The sequence below is a fragment of the Mesoplodon densirostris genome, chromosome 14, assembly GCF_025265405.1.
Source record: "Mesoplodon densirostris isolate mMesDen1 chromosome 14, mMesDen1 primary haplotype, whole genome shotgun sequence".
Classification (NCBI taxonomy): Eukaryota; Metazoa; Chordata; class Mammalia; order Artiodactyla; family Ziphiidae; genus Mesoplodon; species Mesoplodon densirostris.
Genome location: NC_082674.1, coordinates 85,752,646 through 85,777,436, shown reverse-complemented (window position 1 = coordinate 85,777,436; position 24,791 = coordinate 85,752,646). Strand labels below are relative to the sequence as shown.

At 37.6% G+C, this 24,791-nt stretch overlaps 1 pseudogene; it reads left to right on the top strand.

The window, feature by feature from the left end:
- The first annotated feature begins 1,651 nt into the window (after positions 1 to 1,651).
- On the top strand, positions 1,652 to 22,841 carry LOC132501440 (tigger transposable element-derived protein 1-like; annotated as a pseudogene).
- The last annotated feature ends 1,950 nt before the right edge of the window (positions 22,842 to 24,791 follow it).

Genomic DNA, 24,791 nt, shown 5'->3' with positions numbered 1-24,791 from the left:
CACTCTGTAGGAGAGTATGAAGGCCTAAGGAATCACCAAAAATACTCTTCATCAAATTATGATCTGCAGGCCAAATCTGTATTTTTGTAAATACAGTTTTGAAACAAAGCCATGCTCATTTATTTTATTATCAATAGCTGTTTTCCTGCTACAATAGTGGAGTGAAGTAGTCATGATGGAAACTGTATGGCCTGCAAAGCTGAAAATATTTACCATCTTGTCCTTTACAGAACAAGCTTGCTAGTTCAGAGAGCACTACTACTCTTTACATCCATCTGAAGAAATAAAGAAGATATCGGCTCCTACATTTGGACTTCAAGCTTGATCTAGCAAGGGCAAGGGTCACTAAGAACTATAAATGAGGCAGTATGAGAACAATCCTAATGTAAACTGAGAAAATGAAGTACAGAGGTAACAGCCATTGAGAAATAAAGAATGATTTATTTATTTATTTATTTTTGTAGAAGGGGATTTCTGAGGCCAATACTGAAGATAAGGAAGGGACACTGTTTAGTAACAACAGGGGTCCTTTTCTAAGTATAGAGAAAGACCCAGGTAAAAGTACAGATGTAAAGTTTAACTAGCATACTACTCATTTCTCCTCTGGATCAAGAAAAATAATTGTGGACATTATTCAGAGACGATAGTGCATCGGCAGGGGAGTTCTCTTCCACGTAGCTCTTCAGAGGTCCAGGTTCCTTCTACCTGTGGATTTGTCTCTTCTATACCCTCACCATCCTACTCATTCAGCTGGCAGAAGGGGAAGAATACAAATACGTACTTAAGACTAGTACATATCATGTCTACTCACATTTCATTGGCTATAGCTCAAGCTTAAGGCCACATCTGATTGCAAGCGGGCCTAGGAAATGTAGTCTAGCATTCTGTCCTATCATCACCTTTCTTCACTTCTCTTTTCATTCTCATTTTAAATACCTTGGAATTCAGATTAAGACCACATTTTTATCCTTTTAAAATTGTATCTGATTATCCTCATCCACAGTGACTTCCCCTCCCCTTATTTACTGTAAACAATATATTTCATAAAAAAAACAATGTCTAAATTTGCCTCTAATATAGTGGAATAAATCACCAAAATATGAGAATTTTTTTCATGTTTCAGACAAATATTTTGATATTTCTCATAAGGTAATGAACATAACATAATCCCCCAATTTTTTTTTCAGGAATTTCTGGGAAGAATGGAGCACAACTAAATAAAGACTACTCTGCTTACAAAAGAAACATGGGGTTGAGAGTTGTTCACTGTATCTCATGAGACACAAGACAATAGGATCCTGGAAAAATCAAGAAGGAAGAAGACTGAGGTGAAGAACAGAACTTCACTTACCTTCCTAGGCCAAGGGACCATGAGGGAACTCAACTGGTGGGAATTCATTTTGTCAGGGAATTTCAAGGAATTGTGTTATCTGACATTGATCTTGATGTAGTATTCTTCTCTGTACTGGCATTAATTCACAGCGTCCCCATTTTTTTTCAGTAAATACTTAAACATTTTTATGAGTGATATTTTCAGAAAATGAAGGAAGAAAAAGTTGTCTGGAATGGTGCAAATCAATCCAGCCTCATGAACTGATGGCCACAGTCAGGAAATGGCAACAGGGAGGCAAGCAGTCTCAGCAAGGAGAAGATGGCCACAGGTTTGCCAAAAAATGCTGTGAGCACTGAACAGGATATAGTGCAGGAAAGCAGGTCAGTCTTTTGTTTGCCTTTTTTCAGATAATGAGAACATCATTTTAATCAGTCTAAAAAAATGAGAACATCATGGAGGAGCTCAAAATAAAATATACAGTTTTGTTCTCTAGGTATAATAAAGAAACCTAGAAGTATCAAAATTCTAGGCAAATTATAACAGTTAAAATTTGAATTTTTTATTAAAATGTGTTAAGGACTATTTCTTCTTTTACTGAAGTATAGTTGATTTACAATATTATATTAGTTTCAAGTATACAACCTAGTGATTTAGTATTTTTACAGTTTATATGACATTAAAAGTTATTACAATAGCTATAATTTCCTGTGATATATATCTTTCTTGCTTATCTATTTTATGCATAATGGTTTGTATCTTTTAATCCCATATGCCTAATGTGCTCTTCCTCCCTTACTTCTTTCCCCTGATAACCAGTAGTTTTCTATATCTGTGCATCTGTTTCTGTTTTGGGATATACATGTATTTGTATTATTTTTTAAATTCCACTTACAGGTGATATCATACAGTATTTGTCTTTCTCTGTCTGACATTTCACTAAGTGTAATATTCTTTAGGTGCATCCATGTTGCTTCAAATGGCAGAATTCCACTCTTCTTTATGGCTGAGTAATATATACATACTACATACTGTAGTATATACATACTACATCTTCTTTATCCATTCATTTGTTGATGGACACTTGGGTTGCATCCATATCTTGCCTAATGTAAAGAGTACTGCTATGAACATTGTGGTCCATGTATCTTTTTGAATTAGTGTTTACATTTTTTTCTGGATATATACCCAGGACTGGATATGATGGGTCATATGTTAGTTCCATTTTTAGCTTTTTGAGGAAACTCCAGACTGTTTTCCATAGTGGCCGCACCACTGTACCTTCCCACCAACAGTGTAAAAATGTTCCCTTTTCTGCACATCCTTGCCAACATTTGTTATTTGTAGACATTTGATGATAGCCATTCTGATTGGTGTAATGTGATAACTCATTGTGGTTTTAATTTACATTTCTCTAATAACTAGTGATGTTGAGCATCTTTTCACATGCCTGTTAGATATCTGTATGCCTTCTTTGGAAAATGTCTATTCAGGTCTTTTGCTCATTTTTTGATTGGAGTTTTTGAGTTTTGGTGTTCTTTGTTTGGGGGGGCTTTTTTGTTTTTGTTTTTTGATATTGAGTTGTATGAGCTAGTTATATACTTTGGGTATTAACCTCTTGGCAGTTACATTATTTGCAAATATTTTCTCCCATTCTGTAAGTTGTCTTCATTTTTGTCAATGATTTCCTTTGCTGTGCAAAAGCTTTTAAGTTTAATTAAGTCAAATTTGTTTATTTTTGCTTTTATTTCTTTTGCCTTAGGAGACAGATCCAAAAAAATATTGCTACAATTTATGTCAGAGTGTTTGCCTATGTTCCCTTCTAGGAGTTTTATGGTTTCAGGTCTTACATTTAGGACTTTCAATCATTTTGAGTTTATTTTTATATGTGTTGTGAGGAAATGTTCTAATCTCATTGTTTTACATGTACCTGTCCAGTTTTCCCAGAACCATTTATTGAAGAGACTGTCTTTTCTCACCTGTATATTCCTGCCTCCTTTGTCACATATTAACTGACCAAAAGTGCACGGGTTTATTTCTGGGTTTTCTAGTTTATTCCATTGATCTGTGTGTCCATTTTAGTGCCAGTACAATGCTGTTTTGATTCCTGTAGCTTTGTAATATATTTATAAGTCTTGGAGGGTGATATCTCCACCTTTGTTCATTTTTCTCAAGATTGCTTTTGCAATTAAGGGCCAAAATTTGTGGTTCCATATGAATTTTAAGATTATTTCTTCTAGTTTTGTGAAAAATATCACAGAACTAGATAGGGATTGCATTAAATCTGTTGATTGCTTTGGGTAGTATGGCCATTTAACAGCACTAATTCTTCCAATCCAAGAGCATGGGATATCTTTCTATTTTTTTTCTATTAACTTCAATTTCCTCATTAGTATTTTATAGTTTTCAGAGTATAGGTCTTTCACCTCCTTAGTTAACATTATTCCTATTTCATGAAGAAGGAAGGATATAAGCTGGTCTCTGAGTATTGACTAGCATTTCTATTTGCTGAGTGTTAGATGAATCATTGACAGGAAAATCCTTTACAGAATATTTCCTAATGATCCATCGTTTAACTAATTCTTATGAACACACTGTGAAATAAGAAGAGCACATTTTATGACCTTAGTGTTACAGATAAAAGCCCAAGATCAGGAAGGGAGAGTAGCTAACTCTGGGTATACTTGTAAGATAAAGAGCAGAGACAAGATGCAGGTTTTTGGAGTCAAACTTGTCTAGTTTCTCCCACAACTCTGTTTGCTGACACACACACACACAAATACACATGAGCACACATATACATACACACACAGTCTCAGTCGAGTAGCTGCACAGAAATTCCCCAATTTCAGTCTTAGATTCCGACTGGCCACGGGGCTTTGGCAGACATATTATCCTCAACTGTGCTGCTACTGAGCATTTGAAGTCCACATCTTTATTCTTTTCAATTATAAAAATTACAGTGATAGCATAATTTGGAGATAAAAGGGCAAATGTGATCACAGAAACTAATTAGGAAATAATTAATAATTCAAAACTTCAGTAAAGCTGTTTTATAGTCAGGATCTTTCCTGGAAATTATCCCTGGGCTTCAGGATACTCTCCTAAAGGAGAAGTCTTCAAAGGAACGAAGATAATTGTCATGAACAGAGACCTAGAAGAATGGTCTCTTAAGTGTTGATGGACTGTGGGATGCTGCCATGTTATTTTCACTCTCTTACCATTATTTCATTGAGGACTTGAACTGGCTTTGTGTTACCTTTTAATCTTTAATTGAGGTGCTTCATCTTCATATATCTGTATGTATCTGTTATTAGGAAAGAAATAATTTGGCAAAATTTTTTTCCTGAATATCGCACATCAGTTAGCAAGTAGATGGGATTTTGCATTGTCAGTTCTCTCAAACTCTAACATTAGAAAATACCCTCAACCCAGATTTTTTTTAGATGTTAAATTTACTGACTGGTAAAAAAAAGAAGGTAGGTGTTGGAAACTTGGATTATCTTAATAAAGACAGGGAACATTCTCATTGGTATTAGTGAAGAATAATGTTTCTCAAAACACTTACTTTCACTGATTTATTCAATTCTTGTGGTTCACTTGAGAGATTGGGAGGGCAGACACATTTACTGTCATGTGACAAATGGGAAGATTGGATCTAAAATAGGCTCAGAATTTACTCAAGGTAAAATTGAGCATAAATGGTAAAGAAAGACTTGGACCTGGTTTCTGTCTCCTGATCAGGTGTTCTTTCCACCTCACCAAACTACCCACCCATTTCCCTGTAGCTTTCTTTCACTAGTAAGTGATTACCCTTGTATTTTGGGAGAAAAATTTCCAAGTTTTCATGCTGATTATTTCCCTGCAAATACCTTCTCTTTGTTTTAACATCTTTCTTAATAGACTTTGGAATATTTTACCATGCTAGGAAAAAGAGAAGTAGTATAGAGGATAGACAGGATTTAGTAGTGCCCTTGCTCCCAAATTCCAGATACTTGGTGTGCTTAAGCTCTATATTTATCCCTCCTCCTGTCAATCCTGACCACAGGACAGTATCCAATATCAGTCACCCACAGTGGGATAGTAACTTATTCCCTTTTTCAGAAGTATTTGCACTCTAAAGCTGACTCTACATTTAGGAAGAAAATATTTTTGTCTAAAGATCAGGGCAACACCAGTCATCAGTCATATTATGTTTGTCTTATATATTAAAGGTGAGGAGTTTGCATGGAATTTTTTTTCCTAAAAGCATACCATAGATGAGGAAATTTAAGTTTAAAGACAAGCAAATAAACAAACAAAAAACCCCAAAAGATCCACAATTTGTTTTTCAAGCATGTAACCTTCTCTGTGTTGCTATGAGTTTCAAGGGAGACTGACTTTATCTGAATCCTGTTTAATCTAATCTAATGATTGTCTCCCTTTGAGTGACTGGTTTAGGTTTGGGCCTATAATACAATTTTATTCTGACTATATTTATGTGAAAGTATCCTGGAGACAAGGAGGTAGGAGTCTCTCAGAGTTTTTCCTCACTTCCTTGAAGACAGAAATTGTCACTGAGAAGTGGAGGTGCTGCAGTAACAAATACATAAAAATGTAGAAGCAGCTTTGGAACTGGGTAATGGGGAGAAACTGGAACAGTTTCAAGATGCATGCCAGAAAAATCCTGCATTGCCATGAATGTACTATTAAGGGTGATTCTGTTAAGGGCTCAGAAAGAAAAATGAGTGCTGTAGAGGCTCTCAATCTCCTTAGAGATTGAGAGCCTCTAAGGTATCCTTAACAAAATACTGGCTGAAATATGGATGGTAAAGGCATTCTGATAAGGTCTCAGAAGGAAATAAGGAAATATTATTATGCAATGGAGGAAAGGCCATCCTTGTTATAAAGTAACAAAGAACTTGGCTAAATTGAGGATAAAACTTGTAAGCATTTAAACTGGATATTTAGTTAAGCTCTTTGTAGGTAAAAAGTGTTGAAGCTGTGGCTTGGCTTCACCTAACTGCTTATAGTAAAATGTGAGAAGAGATAATTGACTTAAAGATGAATTGTTAACCAAAAAGGCAACAGAACTTAAAGATTTGAAAAATTCTCAGCTTATCCATATTGTGAAAAATGAGAGAGTGTGGTCAGAAGAGAACATTAAGGATGTGACCAAAGGACTGTTTGATAAGGAAATTAGCTATCTCAGCAGAAGCCAAGAGTTAGTGTTCAGGACAATGGAAGAGGAGGAGTGACATCAGCATGTGGAAGAATAAGATGCCCCTCATTTCTGTCCTCCCCTTCAAGAACAATAATTTGGTATTTATCCATAGACAAAAATGCCTTTGTAGTAACTATGATATTCAGTACTATATGCCGAGGAACCTAAGAGGAGTCTTGCCCACCTATGCATTCAGTAATAGGTAGACAGACCTAGGTCCTGTTCTTGAAACCTGCAGTGGCCCATGAACCAGCTCCAGTCCCTCTCAGCAAGGTCAGAGAGCCTCTGGAAAACAATGTTTTAGACAATTACCCATGGACAAGACAACTTTTGTGGAAGTTTAGTTTTCCAGAGGAGAAGTTCCAGCATACCATTGAAGCAAAAAAATACAAGCTTGAACACACTGAAGAGGGTGAAAGTGATACTGCACAACGTGAATGAAGCTCAAGTTCTTTATGTCTCAGCACAAAAGGAATTCATCAAGAGGCAAAGTGATAGGTAAGAGGTAGATTTATTAATATAAGATGTTTGTGAAGGATACAAACAGGCAGGCGAGAGGGCTCTTCCCTGAGAACTAAGTGGGCTACATTTTAATAATCAAAGGAAAAGTGGGGAGGGAGAAAAGAATACCTTCTTCCTCATTCTTTGAGGTTTATACCATTAGTTCCTCCTTCATGTTGGGTGAGGGACTTTTTGACCCTCTATGGTCAAACCAGGCCTATCCTGGCGCTATTCAAATCAGCAAAAGGAGTAGTAGTATTATATACTAAGATATATTAAATCATCTCAGGATTCAGTATAATGAGGGGATTCTACTTTAGAATGTCATCTTTCTTTTATATTCCTGTCCTTGGTATGTGAGGAGGTGAATGTCCTAAAGATCATTATCTTGCTGACCTCAGTCAGCAGGACACAGGCCTTACTTTTTCATTTAATAGCCTAAGGCATATATTGTGCTTTAATTTATGGTTTTATTATTAGGCAAGCCTGCTTTGTTTTCACAATGTTCTGAGAGATTTCTTGAGTGATCATCAACTTACAGTGGTTTCCCAAAGTTCCCTAAATTTCCCTCTCTATCTAAAATTCCCTAGTGGGATTTCCAAAACTACCCTTGTAACTATCCTACTCTATCCCTATTAAAAGGAAGGGCTTGACTTTATCTATACAACAGCTCTCTCCCAAGATGGCACAGCCTAAGTCCAAGAGAGATCTTCTCAGCCACAATTTCTCCTGTGAAAGAAAGTGAGAAACACAACTGATTTCTGTATGTTGATTTTATATCCTGCAACTTTACTAAATTTGTTGATTAGTTCTGACACTTTTTTTGTTTGAGTCGTTAGGATTTTCTGTATATAAAATCAGAGTTAAGAGTGGTGAGAGTGGAGACTCTTGTTTTATTCTTGATCTTCAGGAAAAGTTTTCAATTTTTCACCTTTGAGTAGAACGTTAGCTATTATTTTGTGATATATGGCCTTTATTATGTTGACATCTACTTCTTCTATACCCAACTTATTGAGGGTTTTAATTAGGAAATGGTGTTTTCTTTTATCATATGCTTTTACTTTGTTTCTTGTTACTGTTTTTGGCTTAAAGTCTATTTTATCTTGTTGACCAAAAAACTAATCCGTCAATCGAATAAAGAAATGGAAACTTTTATTCAAGCCAAATTGAGGATTATAACCCAGGAACAGCCTCTCAGAAAGTTCTGAGAACTGTTTTGCCTGTTAGAGGTCAAAGCACAGTTATATAAGTTTTTGAGACAGAGAGCTGTACATTAAATGGCATATTACTGACAGTTTATACAATCTATGGAGTAATTGTTCATGGGTCATATGGCCCCTTACAAGATTAAGAAGAAATGTTCTTTTTTAAGGAGTTGTCTTGTCAGTGCTAGGAAAATGTTGCTTCTTATGGTTGAGCAGGTATTTTAGCTGATGAGGAATCATGGTTATTGCATAATGCAGCTACACAATGCACAGTAGGTGGGAGAGAGAAGGCCAAAGGGCAGAGAAATATTTTTTATGTTTAAAATTTTTCTTGTCTTTCCATAAAATATGAATCTTATTTCACAATCTGATAAGTCCATACTAACCAAAGCCATCTACAGATTCAATGAGATCCCTAACAAAATTGCAATTGCATTTTTCACAGAAATAGAAAAAACAATCTTGAAATTTGTTTGGTGCCACAAAAGTCCCAAACAGACAAAACAATCCTGAGAAAGAAAACAAAAGCTGGAGACATCACACTTCCTGATTTCAAACTATACTACAAATCTATAGTAATCAAAACAGTATGGTACTGACATAAAAATAGACAAACCTGTTAGAATGAGTATGACCAAGAAGACAAGAGATAACAAGTGCTGGTGAGGAGAAATCTTGTGCACTGTTAGAGGGGCTGTAAACTGGTATAGCCCTTTGGAAAACAAAAAAAAATTAAAATAGAACTACCATATATTAAGCAATTCCATTTCTCAGTATTTATTCAAAGAAAACAAAACACTAACTTGGAAATATTTATGCACCTGTTACCTGAAAACTGGGTTTGCCTCTTGGCGGGTGTCAAGCCAAAAGACACAACTAAGCCAAGATCGGGAGGAGGAAGGATTTATTTCTTGCAGTAAGTAAGGAGAGCACCAGGGATCCTTCTCAAAGCAGTGACTCTCTGAACAGAAAAATTGGGAAAGTTTTAAGCGAAAGGTACATTCATATTCATGAAGGAGCTTGGGTGGTTGACAGAGTCTAAGATTTAGTTGATGGAAGTCACAAGGGTCAGAAAAGGTCAATATCATCATCCCTTAGGTTCCAGTTGATCTGGTGGTTGAGCACTTCAGGCTAATTTTTACCATTTAAATAGAACTGGGAGTTTTTACAACTGAGTTATTGTTACTTCTCTTACTTGATAACAGTCAAAATGTTTGTGCATTCTTTTGTTCCCTTAAGATCATTAATTACTGAGACCTGTTCAATGGCAAGCATTGTGGCCAGGCTTAGATCACAAAATGGCTTAGGCCAAAAATTGTTTCTCTTACGTCAAGAAAACTGTTCCTGGTTATCTTACTTCAGGGATCCCCTACACTTTTTACACACACTCATGTTCGTGGTAGCATTATTTTCAATAGCCAAGACATGGGAACAACCTAAGCACCATCAATGAATGAATGGAAAAAGATATTGTGACATATTTATATGCATATATATAAATATACAGATACAGATATAGATGTGTATAACAAAATATTATTCAGTGATTAAAAAAGAGATATCATGCTATTTGCAACAACATGGATGGATCTTGAGGGCATTATTCTGAAATAACTCATAAAGAGAAAGACAAAAATCATATGATCTCACTTATATGTGGAATGTTAAAAAAAAAAAAAAAACTCATAGAGAACAGATTGGTGCTTGCCAGAAGCAGAGTGGGGGGTGGATGAAATGGATGAAGGATGTCAAAAAGTATAAACTTCCAGTTATAAAATAAATGAGTCTTGGAGATATAAAGTATTTCCTGGTGACCATAGTTAAAAACACTCTATTGCATATTGAGAGTAAACCTTAAAAGTTATCATCACAAGAAAAAAAAATCTGTAGCTATGGTGATGGATATTAACTAGACAAAGTGTGGCGATCATTTTACAATATATACAAATATTGATTTATTATGCTGTACACTTGAAACTAATATAATGTTTATATTATTTATAGCTCAATTTTTTTAAGTTGTTTTAAAAGAAAGGAAGGGCCTTCAGAACCACTTACAAGAGACACCCAAGCCTTGATCTGAGCTGACATCATTTAGGATTTCTTGTTATGTGAGACAGAAGATTTCCTTATTGGTTAAACCAGTTGAGTCCATGCTTTCAATTCCTGAGTGTGAGCACTTCTTAAACAGTACCTTGCTGTTTTATGAGATTTAAAGATTCTTTAATGGTGGGGCACAATATAATGATACTTGAATAGATGGAAGTCACAACTTTTTGTTACTTACAGCCGTGAATGAGAGAAGGCTGTCAAGCAGGCCACATAGAGGTTTGCAATCCAGGAATAGGGTAGTAACAAGCTGGATTTGTAAGGTGTAGTTTATTTATCACAAGTGGGGTGAGTTAGTTAGGTTTTTGCCTCCTTATGGATTGGCTAATTTGAATAATTTCTCTGAGTCCAGACATAGGCGCTGTCCGTAGTTGTATGGTATTTGGCTCCAGGCCAATTAGACATTAGATGTATAGAGGTCCTGGAGTGTGAGAACCTGATAAAGGAAGTGGTTTGAGTGTGGACTTAATCAACTGCCTAAATAGGGGAACTGACCCAACCTCCAGCCAGTGCCTCACAACTGGATTAGGACAACAAAATTAAAACAAAACAAAACTATACTATACCTGGTCAACAGAAAGGAACAGCAGCTGCCACCTTTTGCCATTTGCCTTTGACAAGCTTCCCAAGCCAACTCTGGGCATTTCCTTTCTCTGTCTCCAGGAGCCCTGGGCACCCCAGTATGCCCTGAAAATCATGAGCTTAGCATGCACACACACACACATACACACACACACTACACATATATTGCAGTCACTTTTCAGGGAAGAATCTTGAACAGCTGGTATCCAGAAATCACTCTTCCTACACCCTCCAGAACATGGCAGGAGGCAGTACAAAGAGAAGCCATAATTAATAGCCACGAACAATCTGAGATGAAGATGTCTATAGCCAAGGAAATAGGTCTAGGCTCAGGGTGGACTGGCACTGCTGGTAAACGGAGCTACGTATATCCACCACCCTTCAATAAGTCTAAAATCTCTTGCTTTTTCTGAAGCCGATTGTCAAAGCCCTCTGATGAAACACAAAGGAAGTTCTCAGTTATATTGGAAGATTAAGGTAAGAGATAAGTTCAAAACCTCCTAAGATCTCCCTGAGGTGCAGACATCTAGGAGAGAGATTACATCAAAAAGGAAGGGCACCGAACTATGAGAAACAAGAATAGGTGTATCAATGGAAAAAAAAATCCATGTAAGAATAAGAGTGTCATTATTTTCAGTCTTCTTCAAATAAAATTTCAGCATCTGTATGTGATGCTTGGATGGGCCCTTTACACTAAAAAATCCAGCAAGTAAGCTTCTTGGGGTGCCCTATAATATGAGACAGGCACTGATTGTCCCAGGTAAAATCTATCATGAAATATTTATTGAATACCTTGTCCCCAGTATATCATAAAATGATATCAATGGAGCAATGCTGCCCAGCACCGTCTTTGGCCAAGTCATGAGTGGATCAAGTGCAGCAGTATCACATGGCCCAGGCAGCACCTCCCCTGAATACCAGGTTATCCCTAGGTTCTCATTGAACCTTGGGCTTCTCTCATCACAGCACTTACATTTTGGATCTTTTCCTCTTGGGTTGTCTGTAGGCACTCAGTGTAGTGTCCTGAATTGGCAGCATGCTTAGGAAATGTGTCTCCCTTTCTGCCACCTTTTGATCACTGTGTAGATTTGGTGATAGGTGAAAGGTGGCCCAGTATCTGACTTTGTTTAGGAGTCAGTCTAAGAGGGTTTAGAACAAGTGTATGGCTAAAAATAAACACTTATGACAAAGAAATAGAATAAAGCTGTTGAGTTTTTGTAGGGACCAAACACAGAAATTTGGCTGTATCATTCATTAGTTCTTCATTTATTGAGCATGTATTGAGCACAATGTTGCCTTTATGAACTGCAAAATCTACCAGTGTCTGACTTGACATTGAACAAGTAATAATAAGGGGTATTTGTGATATGAAAAAGAAAAAAAGAACAACCAATGTGCTAAGAGGCTAAGGGAACATCATACCCATGAATGTGGAATATCATGTTAAAAAAGCTAAGGAAGCAAAAAGAAAAAAGTACCAGATATCTGGAAACAAAAGTAAGAGATTTGAAGAAAACATTCAAAAGTTAATAACAGATTCTAAACATTTGGGGAGGCCATAAAGAGTATTTGGGCTTATTATAGTATTTAAATTTTTAGAAATTGGCAGAGTATAAGTACAAAGAGGATGAGAAATATCCAGAAGCCATTTTTCAGAAAACTTAGATTCTTTCTATATTTGTTTCCCCCTTTATAATTTAGGAAACATTACAGAATATTCCAGGAATCCTTTTAACACTTGTCTTTCTTGGCCATCTGGTGATTCTGCCCAGGTGCTACACTAATCATGACAAGGGAGCTGGTCTACTGAAGGGAAAGGGAATTGGATTAAGGTGACCTGGACACCCATCTGCTTCTGAAATATGTTGGGTCTTGATTTTCTTGGACCTTGACTTTCTTGACTATAAAATGGATATGATAATACCTGTGCTGATTGGTATTATGACCAGATGTCTCCTTGGAAAGCATTCTACACAATCTGAAAGCTAGTAGGAGAGGGGCAAAGTAATGAACCCATGTCACAAGGATTATCCAAAGGAGGAGAGGAATGTGGACAGGCAAACCTAACAAAACAACATATGGGGTCTCCAGCCAGCAGTATGAGGAGTCTGCAGAGAAGGGGAGAAGAGTAGGAGAGAGAAGGAAAGGGCAGCAATGTAAAAATGTTACACTTTAAGAATGTTATGGAGATTGCTAAACTTGAAAAACTATATAATTTCAATATCATTTCATTTGAAAAAAAAGATCTCTACCTTCAAAGCTGTCATTGTTAGGAAGACAACACAATATGCAAACATCTCATAAAAGGTAAAGGTGGAAGACAGTGACAGGAGAGGGAAATGTAATGCTATAAGAGCACAATGGAGGGGAGAAAGCATGTTTACAAGTCTGAGAGCAGAAAAGATAGAATGTCTGGGAAGACTTTGTAGAAGAGATATTTCTTAAAGAATGAAAAGATTTTGTGAGCAGGAGAAAATAGTTGAAGGGAGTAGAATTGTGAAGTGCTCAATAAAATTGATAACAGATTGCCAAGTTTCAAAACTAACTCTTCTCCTTGTTCTATGTGTGAATGTGGGGATTAGTACTTCAGTTTATTCTTTTGTAAGATGAGTTCCTATCTCTTAGGTGATTTTAAGTATTAAATCCCAATGGCCTAGGATGTATTAAGCTTAATTCGTTTTAGATCTTGTGATGTTGATCATGATGATGATGATGATGATAAAAACAGTATTATCTAACACAGAGACAGTAACACAGAGTCAAGGAAAAAGAAGGAATAAGAAATAATTTTCAAACAAAGGAACAAGATGAATCTCCTGAAAGTGACACTAATGAAATGGTAATAAATGATTTACCAGACAGTGAATTCAAAATAAGCAATATAAAAATAATCAGTGTGGGAAGGGCAGGTGAAAAATACATAAACAAAGTGAGAGATTGAAAAAAGAGATAGAAATATTTTAAAATACTAAACAAAAGTGAGGTATCTGAAGAGTACAATAACTAAACTGAAAAATTCACTAGGGAGAGTTCAACAACAGATTAGATCAAGCAGAAGACAGGACCAACAACCTTATAAACATGTTATTGGAAATTGTCCAGTCAGTGGAACAAAAAGAAAGAAAAAGAAAGAGTAATGAGAGCTTAGGGGATGTATGAAGTACCATCCAAAGACCCAATATACACATTACGAGAGTATCAAAAGGAGAAAAGAGAGAGAGAAACAGGCAGAGAGCTCATTCAAAGAAATAATGGCTGAAAATTTCCCAAATCTCGAGAAGGAAATGAACCTCCAGATACAGGAAGCATAATGGATACCAAATAAGATGAACACAAGGAAATCCACACTAAGATACATTATATACATTATAGTAAAATTGTCAAAAGTAATGACAAACAGAATTTTGAAAGTAGCAAGATAAAACAGCAACTTGTCACTCCACAATCCCCCATAAGACTATAAGCTGATTTTTCAGCAGAAACATTGCAGGACAGGAGGGAGTGGAATAATATATTTAAAGTGTTGAGAGAAAAAAAAAATCTGTCAACATAGAATATGTTATCTGGCAAAAATGTCCATCAAAAATGAACACGAGATAAAGATATTCCCAGACAAAGAAAAGCTGAGGAAGTTTACCACCAGTAAAACTGCCTTACAGAAATGCAAAAGAAAATTCTTCAAGTTGAAACAAAAGGTCAATAGAAAAGCATATAAAAGAATAAACTCACTAGTAAAGATAAATATATAGACAAATTCATAATATTGTAATGGCATAGCAGTTGTTGGTAAAATACTTTTAATTCTAGTATAAAATTTAAAAGACAAAATGATTGGAAATAATTATGACTATAAAGTGTGCTAATGGATACACAAAATAAAAAGAAGATATAAAATGTGACATAAATCACACAAAGTAGGGCTTCGCTGGTGGCACAGTGGTTGAGAGTCTGCCTGTCAATGCGGGGGACAAGGGTTCGTGTCCTGGTCCAGGAAGATGCCACATGCCATGGAGCGGCTGGGCCCATGAGCCATGGCCGCTGAGCCTGCGTGTCCAGAGCCTGTGCTCCACAACGGGAGAGGCCACAGCAATGAGAGGCTCCCGTACTGCAAAAATTAATAAATAAATGAATAACATAAAGTAAGAGATGGGTTGAAGCATAAGTGTGGTTTTGTATATGATTGAAATTAACTTATCAGCTTACAATAGACTGTTATAAGTTGTTTTATGTAAGCCCCATGGTAACCACACCAAAAAAAAATACTTATAGAAAATACACAAAAGAAATTTTAAAAAGGAATCAAAGTATATCAATACAAAGCATCAATGAAATACAAAGGAAGAGAGCAAGAGAGGAAAAGAGTGACAAAGGCCTACAAACAGAAAGCAATGAATAAAATGGCAATAGTACATCCTACCCTATCAATAATTATTTTAAATGTAAATTGTCCAGCAATTCCACTTCTAGTTATCTATCCAAAATAATTGAAATCAGGATTTCAAAGAGATATCTGCTCTTCCATTATCATTACAGCATTATTCACAATATCTAATACAGGCATACAAAGTTTTATTGCCCTTCAGAGATACTGCATTTTTTACAAATTAATGATTTGTGGCAAATCTGTGTCAAGCAACTATATTGGCACCATTTTTCTAACAGCATTTTCTCACTTCAAGTCTCTGTGTCACATTTTGGTAATGCTCACAATATTTCAAGCTTTTTCATTATTACTATATCTGTTATGGTAATCTATCATCACTGATCTTTCATGTTACTATTGTAATTGTTTTAGGGACACAACAAACCACACCCGTAAAAGATGGCAAGATTAATTGATAAATGTGTGTGTGTTCTGACACCATGAGCTGCTCCAGTAACTGGCCGTTCCCCCATCTCTCTCCCTTTCCTTGGACCTCCCTATTCCCTGAAATACAACACTATTAAAATTAGACCAATTAATAACCTCACAGTGGCCTCTAAGTGTTCAAGTGAAAGGAGGAGTCACACATCTCTCACTTTACATCCAAAGCTAGAAATGGTTAAGCTCAGTGAGAAAGGCACATCAAAAGCTGAGACAAGCCAAAAGCTAGGCCTCTTGTGCCAAACAGTTAGCCAAGTTGTGAATGCAAAGGAAATGTTCTTGAAGGAAATTAAAAGTGCTACTCCGGTGAACATATGAATGATAAGAAAGTGAAACAAACTTATTGCTGATATGGAGAGAGATTTAATGGTCTGGATAGAAGATCAAATCAGCCACAACATTGTCTTAAGCCAAAGCAAAATCCAGAGCAAGGTCCTAACTCACTTCAATCCTATGAAGGCTGAGAGATGTGAGGAAGGTACAGAGAAAAGTCTGAAGTTAGCACAAGTTGGTTCATGAGATTTAAGGAAGAAGCCATCACCATAACTTAAAAATACAAGGGGAAATAGCAAGTGCTAATGTAGAAGCTGCAACAGGTTATCCAGAAAAATCTAGCTAAGATAATTAATGAAGGTGGCTACACTAAACAACAGATATTCAATGTAGATGAAATGGCTTTCTATTGGAAGAAGATGCCATCTAGGGCTTTCATAGCTAGAGAGGAGAAGTCAGTGCCTGGCTTCAAATCTTCAAAGGACAGGCTGACTCTTGTTAGGAGATAATGCAGCTGGTGACTTTAAGTTGAAACCAGTGCTCACTCACCATTCCAAACATCTTAGGACCCTTAAGGATTATGCTAAATCTATACTGCCTATGCTCTAAGAATGGAATAACAAAGTGTGTATGACAGCATATCTGTTTATAACATGGTTTATTGATTATGTTAAGCCTACTGTTGCAACCTACTACTCAGAAACAAAGATTCCTTTCAAAATATTACTGCTCATTGACAATGTACCTGGTCACCCAAGCACTCTAATGGAGATGGACAATGAGATTAAGGTTGTTTTCATGCCTGCTAATACAACATGCATTCTACAGCCCATGGCTCCAGGAGTAATTTTGACTTTCAAGTCTTATTATTAAAAAAATATACATTTTATAAGGCTATAACTGCCATAGATAGTGATTTCTCTAATGGATCTGGGCAAAGTCAACTGAACACCTTTTGGAATGGATTCACCATTCTAGATGACATGAAGGACAATCAAGATTCATGGGAAGAGGTCCAACTATCAACATTAATAGGAGTTTGGAAGAAGTTGATTCCAAACCTTATGGATGACTTTGATGGTTTCAACACTTCAGTGGAAGAAGTAATTGCAGATGCGGTAGAACTAGCAAGAAAACTAGAATTAGAGGCAGAGCCTGAAAATGTGAATATATTTCTGCAATCTTATGATAAAATTTTAAGGAATGAAGAGGTGCTTCTTATGGATAAGCAAATAAAGTGGTTTCTTGAGATGCAATCTACTCCTGTTAAGATATTGTGAGGATTGTTGGAAGAACAACAAGGAATTTTGAATGTCACATAAACTTAGTTGATAGAGCAGCAGTAGGCTTTGAGAGTATTGACTCTAATTTTGAAAGAAGTTCTACTGTGGGTAAAATGCTATTCAACAGCATTGTATGCTGCAGAGAAAATATTTATGAAAGGAAGAGGCAATTAATATGGCAAACTTCATTGTTGTCTTATTTCAAGAAACGGCCACAGCCACCCAATGTTCAGCAACCACCACACTGCTCAGCCAGCAGCCACCAACACTGAGGCAAGACCCTCCACCAGCAAAAGATGATGACTCACCGAAGGTTCAGTAAGACTTAGTAATAAAGTTTTTGCGGTACGCGGGCCTCTCACTGAGGTGGCCTCTCCCGTTGCAGAGCACAGGCTCTGGATGCGCAAGCTCAGCAGCCATGGCTCATGGGCCCAGCCGCTCCACGGCATGTGGGATCTTCCCGGACCAGGACATGAACCCGTGTCCCCTGCATCGGCAGGCAGACTCCCAACCACTGCCCCACCAGGGAAGCCGTAAAGTATTTTTTAAATTAAGGTATGTACATTGTTTCTTTAGACATAATGCTATCACACACTTAGTAGACTACAGTATAGTGTAAACATAACTTTTATATACACTGGGAAACCAAAAACATTCATGTGACTTACTTTATTGTGATATTTGCTTTTTTGTGGTGGTCTGAAACAAAACCCATAATATCTCCAAGATTCCTGTATGTGGAAACAACATAAATTTCCATCGATGCATGAATAGATAAAGAAAATATGTTGTATACATACAATAGAATATTATTTAGCATTAAGAAAGAAAGAAATTCTGCCATATATGACAGTATAGATCCCCATGAGGACATTATGATGAATAAAATAAAGCAGCCACAGAAAGACCAATATTACATGATACCACTTACATGAAGTATAAAAAATAGTGAAACACAGAGGAAGAGAGTAAAATGATAGTTGCCAGGAGCTGCAGGGAGGTAGAAAGGGGGAATTGCTATTCAATGGGTATAAAATTTCAGTTATGCTTGATGACTGAGTTCTAGAGATCTGCTATACAACATTGTGCTTATTGTTAACATTACTGCATTGTACACTTAAATATGTGTTGAGGGTAAATCTCATGTTAAGTGTTTTCACTACAATAAATTTAAAAAACTAAAAATAAGTAGAACATGAAAGAATGAGGCTTTCAGGACAGAAAAGTACTATTGGTCAGCCTTTAAAATAGTGAAAACATACCTAATTGTTTAAAGGATGCCTGTTAAAGAAAAACAAAAAATGATCTTCTAATGATAATATAAATATTGTTAAAAATGAATTATGGGGCTTATCTGGTGGTGCAGTGGTTGGGAGTTCGCTTGCCAATGCAGGGGATGCGGGTCCGTGCCCCGGTCCGGGATGATCCCACATGCTGCTGAGTGGCTGGGGCAATGAGTCATGGCCGCTGAGCCTGCGCATCCAAAGCCTGTGCTCTGCAACAGGAGAGGCCACAGCAGTGAGAGGCTCGTGTACCTCAAAAAAAGAAAAAAGAAAAAATGAATTATGGGCACAAATGTATTTGAAGACCCAGAGTATTATCCTTTAGAGGAGATAAAGAACTAGGAAATAATATAGATGAAGTGATTTGTTTAAGATCATAAAATTAGTTGACTTTACATTGACCATGAAACTATTTGATCATAGAGATGAAGTAACTTGTTAAAGGTAGTAAAACTAAGTTTGCAGAGCCGCAACTTGAGCCCAAGAAGCCTGATTCCAAACAGCATGGCTTTCCCTCTATACTACATGGAAAAAACTGCAAGTCACTTGGATAAGGAATAGAAAAGTTGGAAGGGGAATCATAACCGTGTTGGAGTCTGAAGAAAAGCTGATTACTCTGCTACTAGGCCAGATCCTTTTAGTTTTCCTCACTTAGCCTAAAAGTATCCTTAGGGTAGAGCACATATGGAAAATGGGGTTTATGCAAAATTATAGGGGGAAGGATGGAGGGAGATAGAAAGGAAAGAATGATGGAAAGAAAGGAAAGAAGGGGAGAAAGGAAGGTCAGTAGTTTAGACTTAAATGAGGAGGTAATATGTTGGCATGGTTTAAAGTGATGACGATTTGGTCTGGCAAGGAGAGAAGAGAAAGACTCATGCAAACCATTGCCTTCCTCTGTCCTTCAGGTTTGGAGGTCATTTAGGAAATGGAAGGCACTTTTTACTTCTCTTTAGTGGCAACTGGAAAAGAAGTAACAGGTCTCTTAGTTGCAGCATTCAACTCAGGCCAAGCCAACTGGAAGTCTCTGCCAGAATTTGCAAAGGTTGATTAAATGACACTTTAAAACGCCAGTTTAGAATTCCTTCAGAGAGGAAGTGTGTGGTAGCATGGCAGTATTGTCCAGTCATAGCAGTGTCCAGCAGAGGTGCTGGCAGTGGTGAAATCAATGGTGTTTCTGGGATATGAACAGACTGTTCCCAGGGTGTGACCTTAGTTGTTTCCTAACTCTTGTCAGACATAAGCTTGCTTCACCAGCTTTCCCATTAGTTCTATAAGCTCCTGAATATCTTATTGGTAACTGTCTTTTCTGCTTTAGTCAGTCAGAATTCTCTTAACCTATTTATACCACGAGCCCTGACAGACCCTAAAATGGGCACAGGTTTCTGACCAAAGATTTGCTTCTTTGAAATTTCAAATAAGAATATTTGTCTGTAGGAAGTTATTGAGGTAACCCATTCCAGCTGTGCCACATGCAGGACTGTGACTGATACTGGGAGCTGAATGTATCCTAGTATCTCAGAACCTGATCTGCTACCTGGGATGCACTGTGGTGGTTTGGAAAGGACTTTACAGCTGACAGACTTCCCTCTACCATCTGAAAAGTTATGTGATGCTAAAGAGCTTACCTAGAATATCTTAACTGAAATTTCTTCATTGTTAAAATGGAATTCATTCATTTATTCACTCAATTAGTATTTACTAAGTGCTGACTGCCTGCTCTACATTTATAAAATAATAATGAATCAACACAGACAAGATCTTTAACTATGTGCAGCTTTTGGTGGGAGAGAAGCAATCACTTTATTTGATATTTACAAATTGTGATAAATGCTATTTTAAAAAAAAAGAAAGAAAGAAAACCTCATGAAGATTTCATTTATTCAGGGAGGTAAGAAAACGTTTTTCCAGAGGAGGAATATTTGTGCACAGATAAGCTAAAAGAATGATGTGTGTGTGCACATGTGTGCATGTGTGTGTATACATGCAGGGAAAGAAAATATGAGGCAGAGAAAAAATGCAGAGTGCACCCAGTGGTGTGAGGGAGCATGAGTTATCAAGGAATGGAAGAAAATCCAGTGAGCCACTAGACCAAAGAATCAAAAGAACAGTGTGGAATGGGACTGGAGGGGTAAATGAGGTCAGAAAAGGTAGAATACGGAGCCATGTCAGGTTTTAGGTAGTGAATACAGCGATCCATTTTCTTTCTTCTTTTTCTCCTCCTTCTCTTTCTTCTTATTCTTCTTTTTAAAGATTCCTCTGGTTACTTTGCATTAATTGGAGGGGAGGCAAGATGCAATGGTGGGAAAACTAAAGGGATCCAGTTCAATATCCAGGCAAGAGATGGTTATAGCTTGGCCTAGGGTAACGACCACAAAGATAAAAATTTTTGAGAGAAGTAAAATCAACTTGATGATGAATGAAATAGAATTGGAAGGAATTTGTGAAAGATGAGTTAACAATTTCTGTCTGCAGACCAGAATGGCTAGAGTTAATACTACCTAAGGTAAGGATCCTGGAAGAGGACCTACTTAGAGGGGCAGAATATGAGTTAGACTTTGAACATATTAATTTTAGGATGCCATTGAGATTCTCAAGGGTAGATATTGAAACATCTGGATATATGATTCTGAAACTCAGATAGCTATAGGTAGAAAATATTTGGATGTCATTCACAAATAGAAGTTACTTGAAACCATAGGTATTGGTGAATTATATAGGGAGATAATAAAGAGTGAGATGAAAGAAGATAGGAAATGACAGCAAAATGGGGGTATAAGAATTTTTAGCACTTTACTCCCACCCCCAGAAACATCAATTTGAACAACTATCTTTGAAACAAACTACCATCACAAAAGCTTAGGATTCCAGATGAGGGTAGAACACCCATTCTACCTGGATGAAGCACAAAAATAAGAAAAGACACATTGAGGAGAGTAAGACAGATAGATTCATACTACCTCCATCACCATCACCCTTCCCCTAATCCCAGGAAGCCCAGTGCAGAGAAGGATAGCCTCCCCATGTGAGAAAAAGAATGAAATGAACGCCCAATTTCAGTGTGGATCCAAGATCCAGCCCACCTTAGTACCAAGCCAACTCCCATGGCCCTTGTCTTTCATGGGCTCCCGCACATCCAGGACCCTGGCTTGCCCTGGTGTTTGCTGGCTCCAATGGCCCTAGGTAGCTCCCACAGCCCCAGGTGGCTTTCATGGCACCAGGGTCTCAGTTTAATCCCATAAATCCAAGTTCTAAGTGCTTCTCAGCTCCTGCTGACACCAACAGCCCTAAGAGCCTCCTGAGGCTCCTGGTGGCTCCCTCTGCTCCAGGTTTCCAGAGGGTGCCTGTGAACCTAGGTCCCTGACCCAACCAGGCACCTGCCAGTTCCTGAAACCCCAGACAGCTCTTGAGGCCCAAGGCTCAGGCAAACCTAGGGTTCTGGTCTACACAGTTGTCAGCTGACTCCTATGGCACCAAACACTTGGGAAATTCCTATGAGCCCATGCTCCTGGAACATCCCAATGTCACTGGCTTCCATGGCCCTGAGCAGCTCCTGTGGTCCCAGGCTCCCAAAGAGCTCCCATGAACCCAGGCTTCAGTAGATACCCGTGAACCCAGGCTTCTAGACAGGCCAAGCACCAGAATGACTAGCATGGGACTAGGACCCTGACCTACCCAAGCACTAGGCTGAGATCCATAGATCTAGACTCAACTGACTCACATAGACACAGGCTCCTGCCCTGCCCCCAGACCAGGTCAACCTCCTTGGATCTTGTCTTGAGGCTGGATTCCACATACCCATGCTCCTGACTCCTCCCAGCATCAGAACAGCCCCCACAGACCTAACCTCCAGACTGTTCCTTGAGGACCACAGGTTACAGGTTGACTCCTATGGCCCCAAAATCCAGGCTTGACCTAGTCCCCCAGCCCCATAGTCCCCTTGTCCCCATAACCCCCACCTATAGAACAGCTTCTGCAAAACCAAGCTCCTGACCCATCCCAATGTAGGACCAGTTCCCTTGCATCCAGATGCGATGTCCACCCCAGTGGACTTCAGCACCTGCTTGGCCCCTGTGGACCCAGGATTCAGGTCCACCCACAGGTCCCAGACCCATCACAGTGACTCCAGAAGCAAGCTTATTCATGTACACCACCAGACAACCCGCCCAGAATCTCTGGTTGGGCTGACTGGTGAAGGACTTTGTTACTGAACCCAGTCTGGAATGGGTACATACTTCCTCAAATACACAAACACCAATGCAAGGCCACAAGGGTCATGAATAATCAAGAAAACATGACACCTCCAGTGGGAACTAATAAAGCTCCAACGACTGACCCTAAATAAATGGAGATTTATGAACTGACAAAGAATTCAGAATAATCCTCTTAAAGAAATTAGTGAACTACAAGAAAACAGAGATAGAAAACAAAAAGAACTTAGGAAAACAGTGCATGAACAAAATGGGAAGTTTGACAAAGAAATAGAGACTTTTTTTTATAAAAACAGAAAGCTAGAGTTGAAGAGCATGAGTGAACTGAAGAATTCAGTAGAGAGCTTCAACAACAGACTCAACCAAGCTGAATAAAATGTTAGTGAACTAGAAGACAGGCCATTGAGAATCATCTAGTCATAGAAGCAAAAAGAAAGATGAAAAAGAGTGACATAAACCTACATGAACTATGTAATACTATTAAAAGAAACAATCTATGGATTATTGCAGTCCCAGATGAAGAAGAGAGGTTAAAAGGAGAACATTTATGTAAAGAAATAACAAATGAGAATTTCCCAAATTTGGGGAAAGATTTGGACATCTAAGTTCATTAAGCTAATAGATCAACTCAAAATTTCAACCCAAAATGCTCCTCTCCAAGACACATTATAATAAAACTGTAAAATCAAAGACAAAAGGAGAATTTTAAAAGGAACAAAAGTGTTTTTTTCACATATAATGGAACCCCCATAAGGTTATCAGTGGATTTCTCAGCAGAAACATTGCAGGCCAGAAGTGAGGGGTGATATAGCCAAAGTACTAAAAGAAAAGAAAAAAAAAGTGCCAAACTATAAGCATATTTTACCCAGCAAATTTGTCTTTCAGGAATAAAGGAGAGATAAAGATTTTCTCAAACAAAGTTGAGGGAGCTCATCACCACTAGAATTGCCTTACAAGAAATGCTAAAAAGAGTTCTTGGGGCTTCCCTGGTGGCTCAGTGGTTGAGAGTCCGCCTGCCGATGCAGGGGACACGGGTTCGTGCCCCGGTCCAGGAAGATCCCGCATGTCACGTAGCAGCTGGGCCCATGAGCCATGGCCGCTGGGCCTGCACGTCCTGAGCCTGTGCTCCACAACAGGGGAGGCCACAACAGTGAGAGGCCCGTGTACCACAAAAACAAAGAGAAAAAAAAGAGTTATTCAAGCTGAAATTAAAGAATGGTAATTAGTAATGTGAAAACATGAAAATACAAAAATGTAAAACATACTGGTAAAGGTAAGTACATAGTCAAATTCAGAATATTCTAATACAGTGTTGTGTTAATCACTTAATTCTAGTATAAAAGTTTAAAGGTCGAAAGTATTTTAAATAGTTATAGCTAAAATATTTGTTGATGGAAACGTTATAAAAAGAGGAAAATTATGACATAAAACACGAGGGAACGGGAGTAAAAGGTAAATATTTTTGTATGTGATCAAAGTTAAGTTGCAGAGAAAAAGAGACTGTTCTATCTATAAGATGTTTTAAGTAAGCCTCAAAGAAACCACAAAGCAAAAACATATAGTTTACAAACAAGGTAAAGCAAAATGAAATGGAGAGATGTTGGTCAAACATTTCATTATACGATGAATAAGTTCTGGGAATCTGCTGTACAGGATGGTTAATATAGTTAACAATATCATATATTTGAAAGTTACTAAAAAGTGATAATTACTTAAGGGAGTAACGGGTTAACCAACCCTAGTTTGGTAATTATTTTGAAATGTATGCATGCATCTAGTTTTTAAAAAAGGGTAGGAAGAGAAGATGGTCTAGGACTTAACCTTGAGCTGTTACAACATGTAAAAGTAGATAGAAAAATTTAGCAAAGAATGCTAAGACAGACTAACTAGAGAAGTAGGAGGAAACCAAGGAGAATGTTATCACAGAATTCAAGAGGAAAGCATTTCAAA